Raw genomic sequence first — 5,436 nt, 5'->3', positions numbered from 1 at the left:
ACCACCCATCTATGGGAGCTATTAATCTCGGTGGAAATTTGATAGCCAGAAATGCCATGAGGTCTGGTTTTAGTGACTGCTTCTTAAGTACTTATTACATTCCAGGAACTTAAGTGTATTGTCATATTTAATCCTCACTATTCTGCAATATAAACATGAGTGTTTATACTTTCTAGAATAGAAGTCAGAGGTTCAGAGATGCTAAGTAAGTTGCCTGAATAAGTGGTGAAGCTAGGATTTGAACCTGTGTCTGTCTCCTAAACTCATTCTTTAATATTGTGCCATATTTTCTGTATTTTGTTCCTTGCATAGAAGAAAATTAAAGAGGAGAAAAACACCATTGTTAAACCTAGAATGAGGGGAGAAAAACTATTTATTATGCTTTTGATCTGCCCAGTATATATGGGGCAGGACTGCTCAAGGATGGGACCAGAGTTAGATTAATTCTGTTTTCATCTTGGCCCCTGCACTGGAAATGGGTTTTCACCACTCCAGGCCAGAGGCACCTGACAGTACAGAGGGCAGCAGCAGCACCCTCTGGTCACACAGGCTTCCTCCCAAAAAGCCCCACCCAGAGACTGCTCCCTGCACATTGGCAGCAGGAAAGTATCAGCATTCCCAGACCATGTGGTTCACCAAAAACTCAAACGTGTATACGGCTGAAGAGAAAGTTTGTGATTTGAATATATGTGTAAGCAGAGCAGCTCCCCACCCCAGCACCCTGGATTATCTGTGCTAATGGAGGAATGTTGGGACCAGGTGTGACCCCCAGACCATTGCACTTGGAGGGGAGCATTATTTGGCTTGGGAAGTTGTGAGGTCAAGGTGTGTCAACTTAGGGCTTTTCCCTCGGCATCAGGGACTCTGTGAAATTCTATATACACTTTATATTTGTGTGTATGGACATCTTTCTGGAAGAGCGCACTTAATTGTTGTCTGAATTTCAGAGGAGTCTCTGACCCCAAAAGGTTAAGAATCATTACTTTGGGACTATTTCAGATGATTTGTTGATTCGATATTAACTTGAGCTAATTTAAAATTAGTTTACCTTTCCTATAAGATTTCTGTTTGGTGTCTTGGGATTTGGCTAGGTGGTGGGAAAATGTTAGGTAGAGTGAGAAATGTATATCTGATGAACCAGAGGAAGTTTAATGCAGAAGTTAAGAGCCCAGAGTCTGGAGCCAAACTGCTGGGGTCCTAGGTCCAGCTTTGCTGATCACTAGCTACATAATCTTGTACAAGTTATTTAAGGTCTGTGAGATTCCGTTTCTTCTTTGTAGAATGGGTTGATCACTACGGAACTACATCATAGTGTTGTTAGGATTAAGTGAACTAATAAACATGAAGTCTTTAGTGTTACATAAGGTTTTGCCATTATTATGATTTGTTCTGGTATTTGAGATTTAGCAGAGTGGAATCATTATTGGCGGCAGTGTCTTGGTGGCAGGAAGATGTCAAGGCTGTTCTTTTAATTCCCCCATAGGGTCCTTGCATCTCATCCCTCCTTTCTCCTCGCGAATTTAAAGCTGGGTTGGTCTTCAGGCAAATTCAAGAACCATTTTTCAGTATCTCCTAGAACATTCCATATTCCAGTCTGGTTTATCTCTTTCTTTTTAATAGCTTGCAACCTCCGCATAGACAAACACCTGCACATAGTATATGTATTAGAAATGGAGCGTTCCTTCTGTATCAGGTTGTCTCTCTCTCTCTGTCTCTGTCTCCTAATTTGGTGTTTATAACAACCCTAGAGGCATCCAATTCACCTGTACCTGATTAGCCCAATTTTACAGATGAAGAAAGAAATTGAGGTACAGATAGGTAAGTGATTTCGCCTAACTCCACAAAGCTACTAAACAGCAAATCTAAGATTAAGGTCCAGATACGTACATCTTCAATATCAATCTAGCTTACTGTGTTATTTACTCATTTACTTCCTTGCAACTTCACTCATAGTATTATCTTATAATATTTAGGTTTTTGTGTCATTTTATCTTAAAAAGTTTGTAAATTCCTCAAAGTCAGAGATGATTCCTTAGGCTATTTGTCATACCTCATGGTGTCTAGGACAATATCTTGGCTAAAATTGATACCTGATAAATACTTGTTTATGGATTGTTCAATGATTATTTGTCTATAGAAAGTGAAAGCAGCTGAAATATGTTCAGTGTGCTTTGTTTAATGATTACTTTCTTCTACTATAAACAGACAGGGTTTTTTAAAAAATATTTATTTATTTTTAGAGAGAGTGGCAGGGAGAGAGAAAAAGATGGAGAGAAACATTGATGTGTGGAAGAACATTGATTGAGTGCCTCTTGCACACACCCCGACTGGGACTGAACCCGCAATCTAGGCATGTGCCCTTACCAGGAATCGAACTGGTTACCTTCTGCTTTGTGGGATGATACCCAACCAACTGAGCCACACCAGTCAGGACACAGAGGGGTTTTAAAATATCATTTCTGTAAAACAAAATTTAAACATACATAATATGTTACTCTTAATGCTACAATCTTTCAAATGTATCTGTAGAAAGAGTAAAAACATAGCTGAAGTAATAGCATCTGAGATTTGTACCTCAAATTTAAGTTCTTGGAACCTTCATTATCTGGCATGAAATAAGCGATTATTATTATTGTCATACAGTGATGGTTGTACAATTATTACCTGTTACTATCACAGAGAAACTTGCTCTGAGGAAATTCTTAACTTTGGCTTAAAATATTAAGAAGGAAGAAGCAGAATATCCCCTGTGTTAACTTCTTTTTTCTGATTCTTACTCAGCCTTTGAAGTGTTACCCTCATTTCTGCTCACCAGAAACCTGAGGCTCAGAGAGATCCTGCTATTTACCCAGGGAGTGGTAGAACCAGAATTTAAAAGCAGGGTGTTTGTCTCCAAAGCTCTAGCTCTTCAACTGTAGCGATACTATTATTATGTAACAAATTAGCCCTAAAGGTAGCAGTTTCATGCGATAAGCATTTGTTATCTTCAGTGGTTTCTGAGAGTCAGGAATCCAGAAGTGACTTGGTTGTTCACTGGGGCTGCCATCATCTCAAGGCTTGACTGTGGCTGGAGAAGCTGCTTCTAAGTTCACTCAGATTAGTGGCAGTTTTCAATTCCTTGTTGGCATTTGACTAGAGGTCTCTGTTCCTTGCTATGTTGACTTTCCATAGCCTGTCTGAATGTCCTCACAAAATGGCAGCTGGCTTTTTTTCTGTGAATAATGAAAGAAAAGCCCAATAAAGATGTCACAGTATTTGATTTTTATCTTTTTAAAGATTTTATTTATTCATTTTTAGAGAGAGGGAAAGTGAGGGAGAAAGAGGAGAGCAACATTGATCAGTTGCCTCTCGCTCGCCCCCTACTGGGGACCTGGACTGCAACCCAGGCATGTGCCCTGACTGGGAATAAGACAGGCAACCTTTTGGTTCACAGGCTGGCACTCAACCCACTGAGTCACACCAGCCAGGGCAAGATGTCACAGTATTTTAGAATCAAATGTTGGATGTGACACATCATCACTTCTAAAATACACTCTTGGTCACACAGACCAACCCTGGTAGAGTGTGGGAGGAGATTACACAAGGTGTGAATATCAGAAGGTAGGAATCACTGGGGGCCATCTTGGAGGTTGGCTATCACAGATACTTGGGCTGATTCTTTGGGGGCCCATGAAGCCCATTCATGTCTACTCTGCACTGCCTATGTACTTTGTATTGTCTAACCTGATATAATATTTCTCTACTGGCTGCTTCTGAAGCTTGATCTTGAGTATAGAAAGAGCAGAGGACCCAATTTTCCTGTAATAATAAAAAATTTTTTCTCTAAGAACTTGTTCATATTCATAATTAGACCTGAAACATGAACTTCCAGTATATACTTGTAGATAAGGCAATATAACCTCTAGCAGGAAGGGCAGTTTGGGGTTAAGAGGTTGGACACAGGGGTCAGTCCCTTGCTGCCACTTACTAGGTGTCTGACATTGGAAACCTACTTCTCTGACCCTTTTCTGAGCCCGTACTGTAAAAAATGGCTAATGATATCTACCTTATAGGTTTTTTTAAAAAATGATAAACAGAGATAAAGCACAATGTGCAAAATTGTGTTTTCCAAAGATGTGACACCAGCTGGTATGGACACATATCACCTCCTAAGTGCTCTTCTGGCAGGATAGGTGGGGTCTGTGTTCCTTTCTCTTGGGTGAAATTTTGGCAGATCTGCACCCATCAATGGAATGTAGTAAAGTGATGCTGCAACGATTTATTCTTAGGCTGGGTCATAAAGGCAGTAAGGTTTTCACTGGTTCTCTGTCTTGGGATGGTTGCCCTTCGATCCTAGCCCAGGTTAAATAGCGAGGCCACATGAATGTTTGAGCTTGCCCTTAGTCAGCAGCCAGCATCTACCATCAGGCATGAGAACGAAGAGTCTTCAGATGATTCCAGTCTCCAGCCTTCAAATGTTCCAGTTGAGGTTGCAGGCAGCCTGGAACAGAGATAAGCCATTCCTACCATGCCCTCTAAAGTCCTGGTCCACAGAAAATGTGACAGATAATACACAGTTATTGGTGTTCTAAGCTACACAGTTTTGGGAGTAACTCGTTATGCAGCACAAGATAATATCCGTAAAAATCATCCCAGTTCACCTATCTGAAAATAGGTGATCAATAAATTCCGGGTTATATGTTTTTTAAGATGTTCCTCATTGCAAGATATTTTCAAAATACTGGGCCAATGCAAAGGCATTTCAGACTAGAATGTTAAACACTAAAGTACAGCAGAAAGTAAAGAGAAAGAAAAAAATTTAAGATAACTATAGCTACTTCAATTTGGTAGCAAATCTAAAGAGGAATAATTTGACAACCAATACATAAAAGAGGAGGAAGAAAAGGATGGAACCTGTACAAGCAAATAAAGATAAGATGCTATCAGCAGAAAAAACAGGACTATTTTATTTATGAGACATTTTACGTAAAGTACATGGTAACCACAAAATAAAAATCTAGAGCAGAGATACAAAACATAAGTAAAGATAAAACTGAGAAAAATGTTGTAGAAAACCACCAAACTAAAATAACAAACAGAAAGAAACACCAGGGGAAAGAAACAATGGAGATAGAAAACAAACAGAAAACAAAAGATAAAGTGGCAGTAGTAAGCCCTTACATATCAATAATTACCCTAAATGTAATAGGATGAACTCATCAATCAAAAGGCAATCCAATTTGGAATGGCTGAATTGATTAGAAAACAAGATCCAATTATATACTGCCTGCAAGAGACTCATATCAGCTCTAGACAAACATGTCCAAAGTAAAGGGGTGAAAGATGATACTCCAAGCAAATGGTAACCAAAACAAAGAGGGTATAGCTATACTTATTTCAGACCAAATAAATTGCAAGCCAAAGAAAAAGGGTAAGATGAGACAAATGTGGGCATTA

This window comes from Desmodus rotundus, chromosome 6 (genome assembly GCF_022682495.2).
Source record: "Desmodus rotundus isolate HL8 chromosome 6, HLdesRot8A.1, whole genome shotgun sequence".
Taxonomy (NCBI): Eukaryota; Metazoa; Chordata; class Mammalia; order Chiroptera; family Phyllostomidae; genus Desmodus; species Desmodus rotundus.
The sequence above is the reverse complement of the archived record's forward strand: the minus strand, read 5'-3'. Positions refer to the sequence as shown.